The 20,653-nt window shown below is 45.2% G+C and overlaps 1 protein-coding gene and 1 pseudogene across 1 annotated transcript in view; one reads left to right on the top strand and one right to left on the bottom strand.

Moving 5' to 3' along the window:
• The window catches only part of LOC126237430 (cytochrome P450 4c3), a 348,050-nt gene that overhangs the window by 315,301 nt on the left and 12,096 nt on the right, over positions 1-20,653 (top strand). The gene's annotated exons all lie outside the window — the stretch shown is intronic.
• LOC126207912 (5S ribosomal RNA) lies at positions 1,921-2,038 on the bottom strand (annotated as a pseudogene).

Below are 20,653 nucleotides of genomic sequence, written 5' to 3'. Positions count from 1 at the left end.
AAATGGGTTCCATAGGATTTTCATCAGGCTAATTTGGTCGCCGAGACATCATCCTGAGTTCACTATAATGCTCCTCAGACCACTGTAGCACGTTCCTGCTTCAGAGACACAGACAATTATAACTGCTGGAAGATAACAACGCCTTCGGGGAAAACATCTACCATGAAGGGATGCAGGTGGTTCGCAGCTGTCAGCGTGTCTTCGAGTACTACCACAGGTCTCATGCAAGCGCAGGAGATTGTCTCCCGTAGCATAATACTGCTCCCACCAGCCTGCGTCCGTGGCGCACTGCACGTTTAGAGCCGGCGTTCATCTCGATGACGGCATTTGTGGAGACGATTATCGACCTAATGCAGCAAAAATCTGATTCACCCGAAGAAACGACACGTTTCCGTTGATCGACGGTCGAATAGCGATAGTCCACGCCCACTCAAATCGTAATTGTTGATGTCGCTGGGTCAACATGTGAACACGTACTGCTGCTCTGTTGCGAAGCTTCGTATGCAACAATGAACAATGAACAGTGTGCTCTTAGACTCCTGTGCGTGTATCAACATTCCGCTCTTTTGGCAAAGATGGCACAGATCATCATCTGCCCTACTTTACAGAGCAGACAAGCCTCCGAATCCAATGTTCTCTGAAGAGTCGTACACGTCCAACCGTTTAGCACCAACTGGTAGTTTCACTGTCCTATCTCTTTCCGTAGATGCTCACGGCAGTAGCACGTGAACATTCGACCAGCTTCGTCATTTTCAAGATACTCGTTCACAGGCGCTGCGAAATAATAATGTGCCAATTTGGAACCAATATCTTCGGTAGGGTAACCCCCGCCAGTGTCTGCTCCGCTTGCGTACTTTTGCTACCGCGTCACGTGTCCGTATTGCCACCAGTGGTCATAATGTTTTGGCTTCTTAGTGTATATGTAATAGCGGCCAAAACAGGCAAGTGCTAGCCCAGGTGGCCCGTTACCAGACTATTCGAGGAGACTCGAGTAACTTCTGGAAAGATTTCAGTCATTAAAAGGACCATAAGTAACAGCAGAGAAAGCAATACTGCTAGACAAACTTCTCCAAAACCCTGGAAAAAACTGTATATAAACAGCATTCAGAGAACGACTCGGCAGTTGCACTCAGATTTGCAGTCACGGACAGTACCAGTGAGCGGCTGAGTCATCGGGTGCCCTCACTATAGACTGACAGTTCGATGACGGTACAGTAAGCTATTGTAAGAGTCTACACATTCGAGGAAGGCAACTGATTTTCCGATAAGTATCCAACTACAGTTACTATCTTGAGTTTTTGCCTTTTAGTAAAGAATACGCTCTGTAGGGTTTGTCTCTATAATTAGCAACAAGTAATATATTTCTGTGTATCAGAATATATAGAGGAACAAGTGCCGTCTTACACTTGTCTCCTAGAGACTAGTAGCGTCAGTCGCAACGAGAGATAACTAGTATTTTTCTGTGTGTCAGAACAGAGGAAGGAACGAGAGCTGCCTCCCACTCGTCTCTTGTCTCGACTTAATATTTGACAGAGTATCGTCAGAAAGAGACACAAGCAGAGCACTCGGCTCTAGTAGTGGAAAGTACAAATTTAGGGACTGAGAGTTGGTGGAAATAAGCAACTTATAGAGTGATAGAGCGTAATCGTTGATGTGTAAAAAGCCACTGTAAGACACCTCTCCATGTTGGGTTGCATTATTGGGAAATAAAGCACAAAGCACTCCGTCTTCAGGCCACAAGTCGCCCACCGGGACCATCCGACCGCCGTGTCATCCTCAGATGAGGACGCGGATAGGAGGGGCGCGTGGTCAGCACACCGCTCTCCCGGTTGTTATGATGGTTTTCTTTGACCGGAGCCGCTACTATTCGATCGAGTAGCTCCTCAATTGGCATCAAGAGGCTGAGTGCACCCCGAAAAATGGCAACAGCGCATGGCGGCCCGGATGGTCACCCATCCAAGTGCCGGCCACGCCCGACAGCGCTTAACTTCGGTGATCTGACGGGAACCGGTGTATCCACTGTGGCAAGGCCGTTGCCATTGGGAAATAAAGTGTCCTTCAATTATAGGAAGTTTTTCGCCCTCATTCACTTCCTACGAAGCCAATAAACTTCTCGTCCCTGTTCCAACATCGCTTCAGCTAAGAATCCAAGGAGACTTCCCCCTCTCACACCGTTAAAGGTAGACCAACAGATCTGAGCCCACAGCGTCGTGAACGTCCTCATTGCACGACACACCTTCATTCACAGCTAGTAGTAGGACCTGTACAGGGGTGCCACAGCATATTTAGAGACAGAATAAAAAAAATCAGTGAGCTGCATATTCATGACGAGTTGAGACAGTGTGCTGCATAATTATTAAGTCACTAATACCTATTCTGCGTGAGCAGTATTTCATAATTTCAATAAGTTTAAAGAACGTAATTGTAATACACCAAAAGCTGCTATATTGTCTGCTTTATTTGTCGAGATTGGTTTCAATCACATGATCATCTCAGTCGACGAAATTTTACTTTAATAGCGGTGCTTTTAAGGCGAAATCCTTGGAGTCAAAAAATATGAAAAATAGCTATAACAACAAAATTTTTATATTTTTTTGCTCTCATGCAAGCGCAGAAAACTGTCTCCCATAGCATACTTCACCGCTGAAGCAAAGCCGGCCGCTGTGGCCGAGCGGTTCTAGGCGCTTCAGTCCGGAACCGCGCTACCGCTACGGTCGTAGGCTAGAATCCTGGCTCGGGCATGGATGTGTGTGATGTCCTTTGGTTAGTTAGGTTAAGTAGTTCTAAGTCTAGGGGACTGATGACCTCAGATGTTAAGTCCCATAGTGCTCACGGCCAGCTAAAGCAAACCTTCGTCGATTGAAGATGATCATGTGACGGAAACCAATTGTGACAGGTAAAGTAGACAATACGGCAGCTTTTCGTGGAATACAGCGATATGTGTTTGTTTCTTTTTTTAAAAATCACTGGTATCTGCCTTTCGTGGGCTGTGATCAAGAATCAAAAAAAGTAATATTGTGGTTTACTCTCTCGTCGACGGCGGAGACACTAGAGAAGGATCAAATTCGGATTGGGACGGGATGGGGAAGGAAATCGACCACGTCTATTCAGAGGAGCCATCTCGGAATTTATTAGGAATGATTTGAGGGAATCACGGAAAACCTGGATCTGTATGACCAGAAAGGGATTTGAACTGCCGTCCTCCCCAATGCAAGTCCAGTATGTTTAAGTGCTGCGCCACGTCACTTGGTGTCAACCCTCTGATGATGCCTCACTGACTGATCCAAGGCTTCATCTAGTCTCTCAAGCCTCTCTTTCTCTTCCTACCATTGTTTCACCATCTGCTCTTCGACGGGAGGAAACATGAAGTAAGACTTAATGTCCCATAGACGTTGGAGCCATTAGACACGACGCACCAGCTCATACTGGACAAGTATGGGCAGGAAATCGCTCGTCAGCTTCTTGAGTAGTCTCCTCATTCACTGCTGCTTTGTGGGGATTTGATCCTAGCTCACCAATTACACTGTGGAGCCAGCATTCCTTAGAGAATGGATGTAGTTGAGAAAACAGCATAATCCTAACACGAAGAAAGCCAGTGAAATGAAATTTTACACTCTGATTAATGTTCTCACAGCACAGAACTATCGTAACAGGTTGCAACTTGTCACCACACCAAGACTCGAAACTGGACGCCCCAGATGCGGAGGACATTTCCTGAGGAACGTAGCTGCTCTGATTCAAATCCCAGCTCGGCAGCTATCTTTGGCCCGTCATAAATGTATTTTCGTTAATGCAACCACTTTTTAACAATGATTACAATAATTTTTCTGATCTTGACTAACAAAGGATTATTAATAAGAATCCAATAACTTTTATTATATGACCTATTACTTGGTGTTTCTCGTTTCCAATTCCAGATTTTCAGCTCATATCGTCCATCACTCATAATGAGCGGCAGTAGAATGATGGCATATCACCCGTCGTGAAGAAATTTTTTTAAAATTTGTTTGAAGGAAAATAATTTGAGTAGCATAATAAAGCTGCTAGTCGCATTCCATTTTTTTAAAAAAAAGTTACACACTGTTTTTCCACCTGTATCTCTGTGTCCGACCACAAGCTACTAATTAATTACACTAAACGATCCCCCTGGTTGTAGAAAATGAGGTAGAGGTTGAGAATGTGTTTATTTGTAGTACACATCGGTACCCAAAGAAAACATTTTTTAAATCTCATTCTGAGTAAATTTCATTTTGCCGTTGCAAAAATATCGTAATCCCTGAGGCTATCATTTGAAATCTGTTAATGCCATCTTCGTTTTGGATTACGTATGCGGATTTGGATTAATCCTGACAACTATATGGGCATCCGAAGAGAGGTAAGGTAATCTAAATATCTTAAATAAACTTAGTGCAAATGTACACCGTTGACAAAATAAAGCTGAAAGCCCCACCAGATCAAGCCACGAAGAAATCTACAAAAATACAGAATTTTGATTTTATTTGATCGTTACACATTCACCAATAATATTACAGACGGATCAAGCTCGGACTGGGAAGGAACCCAATAGAGCCCATTCAAAGCAAACTTCCTGGCATTTGCCTCAAATGCTTTAGATGAGTATGCGCCAAGCAAGATCGTAAGAGATGGAAAAGAGCCACCGTGGTACAACAACCGAGTTAGAAAACTGCTGCGGAAGCAGAGGGAACTTCACAGCAAACATAAAGATAGCCAAAGCCTTGCAGACAAACAAAAATTACGCGAAGCGAAATGTAGTGTGATGAGGGCTATGCGAGAGGCGTTCAATGAATTCGAAAGTAAAGTTCTATGTACTGACTTGGCAGAAAATCCTAAGAAATTTTGGTCTTATGTCAAAGCGGTAGGTGGATCAAAACAAAATGTTCAGACACTCTGTGACCAAAATGGTACTGAAACAGAGGATGACGGACTAAAGCCCGAAATACTAAATGTCTTTTCCCAAAGATGTTTCACAGAGGAAGACTGCACTGTAGTTCCTTCTCTAGATTGTCGCACAGATGACAAAATGGTAGATATCGAAATAGACGACAGAGGGATAGAGAAACAATTAAAATCGCTCAAAAGAGGAAAGGCCGCTGGACCTGATGGGGTACCAGTTCGATTTTACACAGAGTACGCGAAGGAACTTGCCCCCCTTCTTGCAGCGGTGTACCGTAGGTCTCTAGAAGAGCGTAGCGTTCCAAAGGATTGGAAAAGGGCACAGGTCATCCCCGTTTTCAAGAAGGGACGTCGAACAGATGTACAGAACTATAGACCTATATCTCTAACATCGATCAGTTGTAGAATTTTGGAACACGTATTATGTTAGAGTATAATGACTTTTCTGGAGACTAGAAATCTACTCTGTAGGAATCAGCATGGGTCTCGAAAAAGACGGTCGTGTGAAACTCAGCTCGCGCTATTCGTCCACGAGACTCAGAGGGCCATAGACACGGGTTCCCAGGTAGATGCCGTGTTTATTGACTTCCGCAAGGCGTTCGATACAGTTCCCCATAGTCGTTTAATGAACAAAGTAAGGGCATATGGATTATCAGACCAATTGTGTGATTGGATTGAAGAGTTCCTAGATAACAGAACGCAGCATGTCATTCTCAACGGAGAGAAGTCTTCCGAAGTGAGAGTGATTTCAGGTGTGCCGCAGGGGAGTGTCGTAGGACCGTTGCTATTCACAATATACACTACTGGAAATGGAAAAAAGAACACATCGACACCGGTGTGTCAGACCCACCATACTTGCTCCGGACACTGCGAGAGGGCTGTACAAGCAATGATCACACACACGGCACAGCGGACACACCAGGAACCGCGGTGTTGGCCGTCGAATGGCGCTAGCTGCGCAGCATTTGTGCACCGCCGCCGTCAGTGTCAGCCAGTTTGCCGTGGCATACGGAGCTCCATCGCAGTCTTTAACACTGGTAGCATGCCGCGACAGCGTGGACGTGAACCGTATGTGCAGTTGACGGACTTTGAGTGAGGGCGTATAGTGGGCATGCGGGAGGCCGGGTGGACGTACCGCCGAATTGCTCAACACGTGGGGCGTGAGGTCTCCACAGAACATCGATGTTGTCGCCAGTGGTCGGCGGAAGGTGCACGTGCCCGTCGACCTGGGACCGGACCGCAGCGACGCACGGATGCACGCCAAGACCGTAGGATCCTACGCAGTGCCGTAGGGGACCGCACCGCCACTTCCCAGCAAAGTAGGGACACTGTTGCTCCTGGGGTATCGGCGAGGACCATTCGCAACCGTCTCCATGAAGCTGGGCTACGGTCCCGCACACCGTTAGGCCGTCTTCCGCTCACGCCCCAACATCGTGCAGCCCGCCTCCAGTGGTGTCGCGACAGGCGTGAATGGGGGGACGAATGGAGACGTGTCGTCTTCAGCGATGAGAGTCGCTTCTGCCTTGGTGCCAATGATGGTCGTATGCGTGTTTGGCGCCGTGCAGGTGAGCGCCACAATCAGGACTGCATACGACCGAGGCACACAGGGCCAACACCCGGCATCATGGTGTGGGGAGCTATCTCCTACACTGGCCATACACCACTGGTGATCGTCGAGGGGACACTGAATAGTGCACGGTACATCCAAACCGTCATCGAACCCATCGTTCTACCATTCCTAGACCGGCAAGGGAACTTGCTGTTCCAACAGGACAATGCACGTCCGCATGTATCCCGTGCCACCCAACGTGCTCTAGAAGGTGTAAGTCAACTACCCTGGCCAGCAAGATCTCCGGATCTGTCCCCCATTGAGCATGTTTGGGACTGGATGAAGCGTCGTCTCACGCGGTCTGCACGTCCAGCACGAACGCTGGTCCAACTGAGGCGCCAGGTGGAAATGGCATGGCAAGCCGTTCCACAGGACTACATCCAGCATCTCTACGATCGTCTCCATGGGAGAATAGCAGCCTGCATTGCTGCGAAAGGTGGATATACACTGTACTAGTGCCGACATTGTGTATGCTCTGTTGCCTGTGTCTATGTGCCTGTGGTTCTGTCAGTGTGATCATGTGATGTATCTGACCCCAGGAATGTGTCAATAAAGTTTCCCCTTCCTGGGACAATGAATTCATGGTGTTCTTATTTCAATTTCCAGGAGTGTACATAAATGACCTTGTGGATGACATCGGAAGTTCACTGAGGCTTTTTGCGGATGATGCTGTGGTATATCGAGAGGTTGTAACATTGGAAAATTGTACTGAAATGCAGGAGGATCTGCAGCGAATTGACGCATGGTGCAGGGAATGGCAACTGAATCTCAATGTAGACAAGTGTAATATGCTGCGAATACATAGAAAGAAAGATCCCTTATCATTTAGCTACAATATAGCTGGTCAGCAACTGGAAGCAGTTAATTCCATAAATTATCTGGGAGTAGGCATTAGGAGTGATTTAAAATGGAACGACCATATGAAATTAATCGTCGGTAAAGCAGATGCCAGACTGAGGTTCATTGGAAGAATCCTAAGGAAATGCAGTCCGAAAGCAAATGATGTAGGTTACAGTACACTTGTTCGTCCATTGCTTGAATACTGCTCACAGGTGTGGGATCCGTACCAGATAGGGTTGATAGAAGAGGTACAGATGATCCAACGGAGAGCAGCGCGCTTCGTTACAGGATCATTTATTAATCGCGAAAGCTTTACGGAGATAATAGGTAAACTCCAATGGAAGAGTCTGCAAGAGAGACGCTTAGTAGCTCGGTACGGGCTTTTGTTGAAGTTTCGAGAACATACCTTCACCGAGGTGTCAAGCAGTTTATTGCTCCCTCCTACGTATATCTCGCGAAGAGACCATGAGGATAAAATCAGAGAGATTAGAGCCCACGCAGAGGCATACCGACAATCCTTCTTTCCACGAACAATACGAGACTGGAATAGAAGGGAGAACCGATAGAGGTACTCAAGGCACCCTCCGCCACACACCGTCAGGTGGCTTGCTGAGTATGGATATAGATGTAGATGTAGATGTATAAACCAGTCGACATGCCCAACAGTATTATCTAAAACAAGGATTTACGTCATGGCGATACTATTACATAGTATAAACATCTGATGCTTTAAAATTCCGTAGGGACAAGACACGTGCATTTAGTATCAAGGCATCAAAATGCATGTTAGACCACGGGTCTCTTCCTGCAACTGCACGCGCGGCTACTTGTCACCCCATTCCACTTTAAACGTGCTCAATTGGAGATAAATGCAGGTCAAGGAAAACTATTACGGTGTCAAAGAGCCTCTTAGGTATGTAAGTTACCGATGCAGAAGACGTTCCCGGATATCTCTCCTTAGAGTCACATTCTCCGCCACGTGGCATGACGGTGTCACAATTCATCACGTTCACTTTTAGCCCAGATATTGCATTTTGTTCAGCAGTAACAGTAGCTAATGTAGCGACATCACAACATTTACTTCCTCAGGCCCACCGGTTCTCTCTTCCATTCATTCGTAACAAAGCGGTACGTCCAATATTTTTGGATTGTAGTGTTCACAGAATCTAACTGAAACGAAACGATGCTCGTTAATTGCGAATCGGCCTTACTTGTTAGTGGAGGCCATCTCCACGCTCTTAGAATTACGCTGACATTTTCACTATCTCACAAAGTGCAACGTAAACATTGCTATCCTACAGATACTAAAATGTAGACTTTCACGGCCGGAAATATCATAACAGCCCGGATAATTATAATGGACATATCCCACAGATGTGATAACAACAGGATACATTTATACTCTAACCGCCGTCGCACTGGCAAGATAGCATATAGACGATTATTTGAACCCGAAGTAGAGGGCTATGTCAAAATGTTACTTATGACCGACTGTACATAAACACAATAAAATTATTTTATTTCACCTTCGTTCTAGAGGTCACACAGGACATCTATAAAAAAATTAGCGCATCTTTCAGTGAGAACTCCACGTGCGTCTCTTGTGTTAAACGACAGAGGATTCACGACCTGACTAATTCCAAAACGAAACCGTTCGCACATTTGAATCCAACTGACAATTTTCGAAGTCTCTCATCAAAACATATTGTGCCGTTTCTACATTTAACAGCAAAGAAACTAATTTGACAACAAATTCTGTAGGGAAACCCACTACCAGTACACTTCAGGCCTGAATTTTTCTCGCAGATGTGAGATACCTTCGCATTCAACATATATGTGATTAGGTTCGCCCTAAAACCCAAGTTCTACGATCACCTCAGGTAGTGTACATACTTTTCCACACGTATTAGAACGGTGTTCCATGAAGTCGGATTATCGTAGAATCAGAACCTCACCGACAAGATGTCAGAGTTTGTTCAAGGATATTTCTGAGTTCTGGTTCAAGGGACCAGTGATTTCCGGTGGCTCGCTACATAATAATGTAATAATGTATGAGGGCGTTCGATAAGTAACGCAACACATTTTCTCCTAGGCCAAATTCGCTTGAAAAATGTGGAATTGGTTGTGAGACGTCGTGGAATATTCCCGCTTTTGCCCCTACTGTTTCATGAAGTTCGATCGGCGACAGCTGTAGCATTCAAAATGGCATCTGTGGCGTAGGTTCGTTCCAAGCAGACAGCTGTAATTGACTTGCTTGTGGTGGAAAACCAGCGCATCGCAGATATTCATAAGGTCTTGCGGTATGTCTACGGCGACCTGGCAGTGAACAAAAGCACGGTGAGTCGTTGGGTGAGGCGTCTATCGTCATCGCAACAAGCTCGCGCAAACCTGTCCGATCTCCCGCGCGCCGTCCAGTCGCACGTTGCTGTGCCTCCTTCATTGTTGGAACGTGCGGACACTCTCATTCGAGGTGATCAACCGATCGTGATCAAACACTTTGCTGTAAAACTGGACGTCTCTGTTGGTTGTACTGACACATTCGTCCAGCAATTGGGGGTACTCACAGACGTGTACCCGAAGGGTTCACTGTCGCCCAACACAAGACAGCAAAGAGCAATGAAGGACCACAGGAATGATTGGGTGGTAATTGATGCAGCAAGACGTCGACCAGTAGAGTGGTGCCACAGGCCCTCCCAGTAAGGTGGTGGACGGCCGTTGCATTGAACGGAGATTATGTTGAAACATAGAGTTTTGTAGCCAAAAGAGTGGGGAATAATATGGTGTATTGCAATCCTCGTAATTATGACATATTCGGTTTGTACCACTGGCACCCCCCCCCCCCCCCCATGAACCATGGACCTTGCCGTTGGTGGGGAGGCTTGCGTGCCTCAGCGATACAGATGGCCGTACCGTAGGTGCAACCACAACGGAGGGGTATCTGTTGAGAGGCCAGACAAACGTGTGGTTCCTGAAGAGGGGCAGCAGCCTTTTCAGTAGTTGCAGGGGCAACAGTCTGGATGATTGACTGACCTGGCCTTGTAACACTAACCAAAACGGCCTTGCTGTGCTGGTACTGCGAACGGCTGAAAGCAAGGGGAAACTACAGCCGTAATTTTTCCCGAGGGCATGCAGCTTTACTGAATGATTAAATGATGATGGCGTCCTCTTGGGTAAAATATTCCAGAGGTAAAATAGTCCCCCATTCGGATCTCCGGGCGGGGACTACTCGAGAGGACGTCGTTATCAGGAGAAAGAAAACTGGCATTCCATGGATCGGAGCGTGGAATGTCAGATCCCTTAATCGGGCAGGTAGGTTAGAAAATTTAAAAAGGGAAATGGATAGGTTAAAGTTAGATATAGTGGGAATTAGTGAAGTTCGGTGGCAGGAGGAAAAAGACTTTTGGTCAGGTGATTACAGGGTTATAAATACAAAATCAAATATGGGTAATGCAGGAGTAGGTTTAATAATGAATAAAAAAATAGGAGTGCGGGTTAGCTACTACAAACAGCATAGTGAACGCATTATTGTGGCCAAGATGGACACGAAGCCCACGCCTACCACAGTAGTACAAGTTTATATGCCAACTAACTCTGCAGATGACGAAGAAATTGAAGAAATGTATGATGAAATAAAAGAAATTATTCAGATAGTGAAGGGAGATGAAAATTTAATAGTCATGGGTGACTGGAATTCGTCAGTAGGAAAAGGGAGGGAAGGAAACGTAGTAGGCGAATATGGATTGGGGGTAAGAAACGAAAAAGGAAGCCGCCTGGTAGAATTTTGCACAGAGCACAACCTAATCATAGCTGACACTAGGTTAAAGAATCATAAAAGAAGAGTGTATACATGGAAGAACCCTGGAGATACTAAAAGGTATCAGATAGATTATATAATGGTAAGACAGAGATTTAGGAAACAGGTTTTAAATTGTAAGACATTTCCAGGGGCAGATGTGGACTCTGACCACAATCTATTGGTTATGACCTGTAGATTAAAACTGAAGAAACTGCAAAAAGGTGGGAATTTAAAGAGATGGGACCTGGATAAACTGAAAGAACCAGAGGTTGTACAGAGATTCAGGGAGAGCATAAGGGAACAATTGACAGGAATGGGGGAAAGAAATACAGTAGAAGAAGAATGGGTAGCTTTGAGGGATGAAGTAGTGAAGGCAGCAGAGGATCAAGTAGGTAAAAGACGAGGGCTAGCAGAAATCCTTGGGTAACTGAAGAAATATTGAATGTAATTGATGAAAGGAGAAAATATAAAAATGCAGTAAATGAAGCAGACAAAAAGGAATACAAACGTCTCAAAAATGAGATCGACAGGAAGTGCAAAATGGCTAAGCAGGGATGGCTAGAGGACAAATGTAAGGATGTAGAAGCTTATCTCACTAGGGGTAAGATACACTTCTGGAAATGGAAAAAAGAACACACTGACACCGGTGTGTTAGACCCACCATACTTGCTCCGGACACTGCGAGAGGGCTGTACAAGCAATGATCACACACACGGCACAGCGGACACACCAGGAACCGCGGTGTTGGCCGTCGAATGGCGCTAGCTGCGCAGCATTTGTGCACCGCCGCCGTCAGTGTCAGCCAGTTTGCCGTGGCATACGGAGCTCCATCGCAGTCTTTAACACTGGTAGCATGCCGCGACAGCGTGGACGTGAACCGTATGTGCAGTTGACGGACTTTGAGTGAGGGCATATAGTGGGCATGCGGGAGGCCGGGTGGACGTACCGCCGAATTGCTCAACACGTGGGGCGTGAGGTCTCCACAGAACATCGATGTTGTCGCCAGTGGTCGGCGGAAGGTGCACGTGCCCGTCGACCTGGGACCGGACCGCAGCGACGCACGGATGCACGCCAAGACCGTAGGATCCTACGCAGTGCCGTAGGGGACCGCACCGCCACTTCCCAGCAACGTAGGGACACTGTTGCTCCTGGGGTATCGGCGAGGACCATTCGCAACCGTCTCCATGAAGCTGGGCTACGGTCCCGCACACCGTTAGGCCGTCTTCCGCTCACGCCCCAACATCGTGCAGCCCGCCTCCAGTGGTGTCGCGACAGGCGTGAATGGGGGGACGAATGGAGACGTGTTGTCTTCAGCGATGAGAGTCGCTTCTGCCTTGGTGCCAATGATGGTCGTATGCGTGTTTGGCGCCGTGCAGGTGAGCGCCACAATCAGGACTGCATACGACCGAGGCACACAGGGCCAACACCCGGCATCATGGTGTGGGGAGCGATCTCCTACACTGGCCATACACCACTGGTGATCGTCGAGTGGACACTGAATAGTGCACGGTACATCCAAACCGTCATCGAACCCATCGTTCTACCATTCCTAGACCGGCAAGGGAACTTGCTGTTCCAACAGGACAATGCACGTCCGCATGTATCCCGTGCCACCCAACGTGCTCTAGAAGGTGTAAGTCAACTACCCTGGCCAGCAAGATCTCCGGATCTGTCCCCCATTGAGCATGTTTGGGACTGGATGAAGCGTCGTCTCACGCGGTCTGCACGTCCAGCACGAACGCTGGTCCAACTGAGGCGCCAGGTGGAAATGGCATGGCAAGCCGTTCCACAGGACTACATCCAGCATCTCTACGATCGTCTCCATGGGAGAATAGCAGCCTGCATTGCTGCGAAAGGTGGATATACACTGTACTAGTGCCGACATTGTGCATGCTCTGTTGCCTGTGTCTGTGTGCCTGTGGTTCTGTCAGTGTGATCATGTGATGTATCTGACCCCAGGAATGTGTCAATAAAGTTTCCCCTTCCTGGGACAATGAATTCACGGTGTTCTTATTTCAATTTCCAGGAGTGTAGATACGGCCTACAGGAAAATTAAAGAGACCTTTGGAGATAAGAGAACCACTTGTATGAACATCAAGAGCTCAGATGGAAACCCAGTTCTAAGCAAAGAAGGGAAAGCAGAAAGGTGGAAGGAGTATATAGAGGGTCTATACAAGGGCGATGTACTTGAGGACAATATTATGGAAATGGAAGAGAATGTAGATGAAGATGAAATGGGAGATACGATACTGCGTGAAGAGTTTGACAGAGCACTGAAAGACCTGAGTCGAAACAAGGCTCCCGGAGTAGACAACATTCCATTGGAACTACTGACGGCCTTGGGAGAGCCAGTCCTGACAAAACTCTACCATCTGGTGAGCACGATGTATGAAACAGGCGAAATACCCTCGGACTTCAAGAAGAATATAATAATTGCAATCCCAAAGAAAGCAGGTGTTGACAGATGTGAGAATTACCGAGCAATCAGTTTAATAAGCCACAGCTGCAAAATACTAACACGAATTCTTTATAGACGAATGGAAAAGCTAGTAGAAGCCAACCTCGGGGAAGATCAGTTTGGATTCCGTAGAAATACTGGAACACGTGAGGCAATATTGACCTTACGACTTATCTTAGAAGAAAGATTAAGAAAAGGCAAACCTACGTTTCTAGCATTTGTAGACTTAGAGAAAGCTTTTGACAATGTTGACTGGAATACTCTCTTTCAAATTCTAAAGGTGGCAGGGGTAAAATACAAGGAGCGAAAGGCTATTAACAATTTGTACAGAAACCAGATGGCAGTTATAAGAGTCGAGGGACATGAAAGGGAAGCAGTGGTTGGGAAGGGAGTGAGACAGGGGTGTAGCCTCTCCCCGATGTAATTCAATCTGTATATTGAGCAAGCAGTAAAGGAAACAAAAGAAAAATTTGGAGTAGGTACTAAAATCCATGGAGAAGAAATAAAAACTTTGAGGTTCGCCGATGACATTGTAATTCTGTCAGAGACAGCAAAGGACTTGGAAGAGCAGTTGAACGGAATGGATGGTGTCTTGAAGGGAGGATATAAGATGAACATCAACAAAAGCAAAACGAGGATAATGGAATGTAGTCGAATTAAGTCGGGTAATGTTGAGGGTATTAGATTAGGAAATGAGACACTTAAAGTAGTAAAGGAGTTTTGCTATTTGGGGAGCAAAATAACTGATGATGGTCGAAGTAGAGAGGATATAAAATGTAGACTGGCAATGGCAAGGAAAGCGTTTCTGAAGAAGAGAAATTTGTTAACATCGAGTATAGATTTAAGTGTCAGGAAGTCATTTCTGAAAGTATTTGTATGGAGTGTAGCCATGTATGGAAGTGAAACATGGACGGTAAATAGTTTGGTCAAGAAGAGAATAGAAGCTTTCGAAATGTGGTGCTACAGAAGAATGCTGAAGATTAGATGGGTAGATCACATAACTAATGAGGAGGTACTGAATAGGACTGGGAAGAAGAGGAGTTTGTGGCACAACTTGACCAGAAGAAGGGATCGGTTGGTAGGACATGTTCTGAGGCATCAAGGGATCACCAATTTAGTATTGGAGGGCAGCGTGGAGGGTAAAAATCGTAGGGGGAGACCAAGAGATGAATTCACTAAGCAGATTCAGAAGGATGTAGGTTGCAGTAGGTACTGGGAGATGAAGAAGCTTGCACAGGATAGAGTAGCATGGAGAGCTGCATCAAACCAGTCTCAGGACTGAAGACCACAACAACAACACCACTGGCACAGTTGTTTCTGTGAAAATACATTAACGACATTGAAAAATGCAATAATCAAAACATACAGCACGAAAACCAGAACAATGCAACAACCTTAGTGGAGGCTGTTGCCGACGCTGCAGGAACAGACTGGCGCCGCTGCAGCACTCTTCCATTGCATGATGTGAATACATACAGGAAGTCCATCAGTAAAGCTATCCATGTGGAAAAACCGAGACTGAACCGAGCAGTAGTGTGAGTGAATGAAACAAGTTTATTTCCAAGTAAGAAACACAGCGAATACCGTTGACATTTGCAAATACCAGGCGATTATTATACAACTGCAGCTCCTCGCAGAGGTCCGGTGTGGGCTATAATTATCGTAGGGCAGCAAAACTTGATAGATATTTCAATGCGTTAATGCGGAAGCGATTTGCTTTGGAAAAAAGATTAGTTCCAATTTTGGCCACCAGGTCCAAATCTTGCTATATACAAAAATTCGTCGACCTCTCCGATGCTCATATTGAATAAACTGTGTCAGCGGCGGTTAATAATATCAGCATAATGCCTTTCTCGCTTGTTTGACATTTTCTGTCCACGTACAGTTCCTAATCCATTACATGTGGGAACAGTCTACACGTCTTTCTTGCATTCAAAGCGCCAGATTTGCACGGGGCGGGCGAAATTGGAACTGCTTGTTTTCCAGCGTAAATCGATTCCGCATTATAATATTTTCCAAGTTTCGCTGATATACGATGATTACAGACCATACTGGACCTCTATGAGTTGCTGGACTTTAATTATAGCCTCTGATATTTTTCAGTACAATACAAATGGTTCAAATGGCTCTAAGCACTATGGGACTTAACATGTGAGGTCATCAGTCCCCTAGACTTAGAACTTCTTAAACCTAACTAACCTGAGGACATCACACACATCCATGCCCGAGGCAGGATTCGAACCTGCGACCGTAACAGCAGCGCGGTTCAGAGTGTACCGCCTAGAACAGTTCTGCCGCACCGGCCGGCAGTACAATACAGATACAAAGATCAATCGAAATGTAGTTACTGTGTAACAAGCCACCAGAATGCTCACAAAATGTCTCTGAACAACTTCCGAAAATTTGTCAGTGGAGCTCAAGTTCATTTTATGTACTGCGTTTCAGTACTGTTTTTAGTTGTGTACGAAATATCCCCACTGTCGAGTATCTTTTATATACGGGTACCTCAGAGAGCAGTTTCTTCTTCTTGTGTTCTAATTTCATCCCTCATACATTAAGGTAGGCAGAGCAAAGCTTGGCTGGCCGTGGTGGCCGAGCGGTTCGAGGCGCTACAGTCTGGAACCGCGTGACCGCTACGGTCGCAGGTTCGAATCCTGCCTCGGGCATGGATGTGTGTGATGTCCTTAGGTTAGTTAGGTTTAAGTAGTTCTAAGTTCTAGGGGACTGATGACCTTAGAAGTTAAGTCCCATAGTGCTCAGAGCCATTTGAACCATTTTAGAGCAAAGCTTAATCGGACATAAGATTGGCGTCATCCCTTAATTTATCCTTTAGTTTTCGCTGTGTGTGCCGATAAACATTCTGATTTTTTCAAAAAAATATTCAAATGTGTGTGAAATCTTATGGGACTTAACTGCTAAGGTCATCAGTCCCTAAGCTTACACACTACTTAACCTAAATCATCCTAAGGACAAACACACACACCCATGCCCGAGGGAGGACTGGAACCTCCGCCGGGACCAGCCACAAAGTCCATGACTGCAGCGCCCTAGACCGCTCGGCTAATCCCGCGCGGCCTGATTTTTTTCCTCTTGTTATTGTTTTTCTATTAGGTTGGTGTGTAAGTTCATGTTGTTTTTGTTTTGCATGCTGGTATTCCGGTTGCTATAGGTTTGTTCATTGACTGTCATTTTTTTATTTGTAGTTCACTGTTATAATTTGAGTTAACATATTGTCATTTTATCATTTGGGCATAGTGAGTGGAACTGTGAACCCTATAAAATTGATGTCAAGTGGATAAATCGGAACATTTCCGACGTATTGATCTGTTTCAGTTCAATAGAAGGATGTGAACAGCGAAGGCAGCCAGAAACATTTGCACTGTGTACGGAGATAATGCCATTGGATACAACACGGCAAGAAAATTGTGTTTTCATTGCAAGGAGGATCGTTTTAACATCAGTGACCCTCCACGTTCAGGAAGGCCTTCGGTGTCTGATGAAGATCGTTTAAACTCATTAATCCACATTACCCATGTACGTTTACTCGAGAACTGACAAATGTGATGAGCTGCGATCATTCCATCATGGTGCGACATTTTCATGCAATGGGGTGTTTCAAAAATAGGGTTGTGAAGTATCGTATGCTCTAAGCTCTAAGCCAAAATCACAGATCACAAAATCACAGCCGGCCGCTGTGGCAGAGCGGTTCTAGGCGCTTCAGTCCGGAACCGCGCCGCTGCTACGGTCGCAAGATCGAATCCTGCCTCGAGCATGGATGTGTGTGATGTCCTTTCGTTAGTTAGGTTTAAGTAGTTCTGAGTCTAGGGGACTGATGACCTCAGATGTAAAGTCCCATAGTGCTTAGAGCCATTTGAACCATTTGCACAAAATCACAAATATGTGCATCCCTGATTGCTCGTCACCAGTTGGCTCGTGAACAACACTGACGAATGCTATCCTGTATCGTTACTGACGGCGAGAAATCATGTCTTTATGCTTATGTAAGGAAAAGAAAGGAATGGTTGAGTCCAAACAAAGCAGCAACGCCCCGTACGAAGACCTGTGTGCATCCTCAAAACATAATGTTATGCATCTGACTGCATAGCGACGGTGTGCTGTACTACGATTTTCTTCCAAGAGGTGTGACTATCACTGTTGACATTCATTCTTGCAGACGCAGTCCAACAACATCGACCAGGAAGACTGAGTGAAATGATGCTACTCCACGATAACGCCCGCCCGCATTCTGCTAGACTGACAAAGAACACTATTCACGAGTTGGTTTGGGAAGTCATTCCGCGCTCACCTTGTTCACCAGACCTTGCGGTCTCAGATTTTCACCTTTTCCGCTCCCTATCGAACAGCCTTCAAGGAACTTCATTTCCAGATGAAAATACGCTTCGAATATGGCTCGACGAGCTCTCCGCCTCAATAGCACATGATTTCTACAATTCCAGGATCGAAAAATTACTGCAGACTGTTATAAGTAGTGAAGGAGAATGTATTATTGATAACTAGAGTCTCTTATGTGTATCTGATGTGTTTATTGAACTGTAAGAAAAACCGCTATGAATTTATGCACATATGAGGTACTCTACAATTATTAATTCAACGTGGACATCTTCAAGGATGACGTCATTAAGAATCCTGTTTGATAGTCAGAATTTGACGTGTTTTTCTTTTGTGGATCAATAGATAAAAATTGCATTGCCATTCACGTCATGGTTTCTGATTTTCATAACTCATTCCCATTCTCAAAGATAGTATCACCACATGATTCTGCCGGCCGGAGTGGCCGTGCGTTTCTAGGCGCTACAGTCTGGAACCGCGTGACCGCTGCGGTCGCAGGTTCGAATCCTGCCTCAGGCATGCATGTGTGTGATGTCCTTAGGTTAGTTAGGTTTACGTAATTCTACGTTCTAGGGGACTGATAACCACAGCAGTTAAGTCCCATAGTACTCAGAGCCATTTGAACCATTTGAACCACATGATTCTACAGATGATCAAAATATCCTTATCTATCTCTTCCACAGTCCGTTTAGTTGCATGCTGTCCACCTATGATATTTTTCCCTTTTACATGTTGTTGTTGTTGTCTTCAGTCCTGAGACTGTTTTGATGCAGCTCTCCATGCTACTCTATCCTGTGCAAGCTTCTTCATCTCCCAGTACTTACTGCAACCTACATCCTTCTGGATCTGCTTAGTGTATTCATCTCTTGGTCTCCCTCTACGATTTTTACCCCCCACGCTGCCCTCCAATGCTAAATTTGTGATCCCTTGATGCCTCAGAACATGTCCTACCAACCGATCCCTTCTTCTTGGCAAGTTGTGCAACAACTCCTCTTCTCCCCAATTCTATTCAATACCTCCTCATTAGTTATGTGATCTACCCATCTAATCTTCAGCATTCTTCTGTAGCACCACATTTCGAAAGCTTCTATTCTCTTCTTGTCTATACTATTTATCGTCCATGTTTCACTTCAATACATGGCTACACTCCATACAAATACTTTCAGAAACGACTTCCTGACACTTAAATCTATACTCGATGTTAATAAATTTCTCTTCTTCATAAACGCGTTCCTTGCCAGTCTACATTTTATATCCTCTCTACTTCGACCATCATCACTTATTTTGCTCCCCAAATAGCAAAACTCCTTTACCACTTTAAGTGTCTCATTTCCTAATCTAATTCCCTCAGCATCACCCGACTTAATTCGACTACATTCCATTATCCTCGTTTTGCTTTTGTTGATGTTCATCTTATATATTCCTTTCAAGACACTGTCCATTCCGTCCAACTGCTCTTCCAAGTCCTATGCTGTCTCTGACAGAATTACAATGTCATCGGCGAACCTCAACGTTTTTATTTCTTCTCCGTAGACTTTAATACCTACTCCGAATTTTTCTTTTGTTTGCTTTACTGCTTGCTCAATATACAGATTGAATAACATCGGGGAGAGGCTACACCCCTGTCTCACTCCCTTCCCAACCACTGCTTCCGTTTCATGCCCCTCGACTCTTGTAACTGCCATCTGGTTTCTGTACAAATTGTAAATAGCCTTTCGCTCCCTGTATTTTACCCCTGCCACCTTTAGAATTTGAAAGAGAGTATTCCAGTCAATATTGTCAAAAGCTTTCTCTAAGTCAACAAATGCTAGAAATGTAGGTTTGCCTTTCCTTAATCTATTTTCTAAGATAAGTCGTAGGGTCAGTATTGCCTCACGTGTTCCAACATTTCTGCGGAATCCAAACTGATCTTCGCCGAGGTCGGCTTCTACCAGTTTTTCCATTCGTCTATAAAGAATTCGCGTTAGTATTTTGCAGCTGTGACTAATTAAACTGATAGTTCGGTAATTTTCACATCTGTCAACACCTGCTTTCTTTGGGATTGGAATTATTATATTCTTCTTGAAGTCTGAGGGTATTTCACCTGTCTCATACATCTTGCTCACCAGATGATAGAGTTTTGTCAGGACTGGCTCTCCCAAGGCCGTCAGTAGTTACAATGGAATGTTGTCTACTCCCGGGGCCTTGTTTCGACTCAGGTCTTTCAGTGCTCTGTCAAAGTCTTCACACAGTATCGTATCTCCCATTTCATCTTCATCTACATTCTCTTCCATTTCCATAATATTGTCCTCAAGTACATCGCCGTTGTATAGACCCTCCATATACTCCTTCCACCTTTCTACCTTCCCTTCTTTGCTTAGAACTGGGTTTCTCTCTGAGCTCTTGATATTCATACAAGTGGCTCTCTTTTCTCCAAAGGTCTCTTTAATTTTCCTGTAGGCAGTATCTATCTTACCCCTAGTGAGACAAGCCTCTACATCCTTACATTTGTCCTCTAGCCATTCCTGCTTAGCCATTTTGCACTTCCTGTCGATCTCATTTTTGAGACGTTTGTATTCCTTTTTGCCTGCTTCATTTACTGCGTTTTTATATTTTCTCCTTTCATCAATTAAATTCAATATTTCTTCTGTTACCCAAGGATTTCTACTAGCCCTCGTCTTTTTACCTACTTGATCCTCTGCTGCCT

The sequence above is a fragment of the Schistocerca nitens genome, chromosome 1, assembly GCF_023898315.1.
Source record: "Schistocerca nitens isolate TAMUIC-IGC-003100 chromosome 1, iqSchNite1.1, whole genome shotgun sequence".
Classification (NCBI taxonomy): Eukaryota; Metazoa; Arthropoda; class Insecta; order Orthoptera; family Acrididae; genus Schistocerca; species Schistocerca nitens.
Note: the sequence above shows the minus strand (reverse complement) of the source record. Positions and strands in the feature narration are given on the sequence as shown.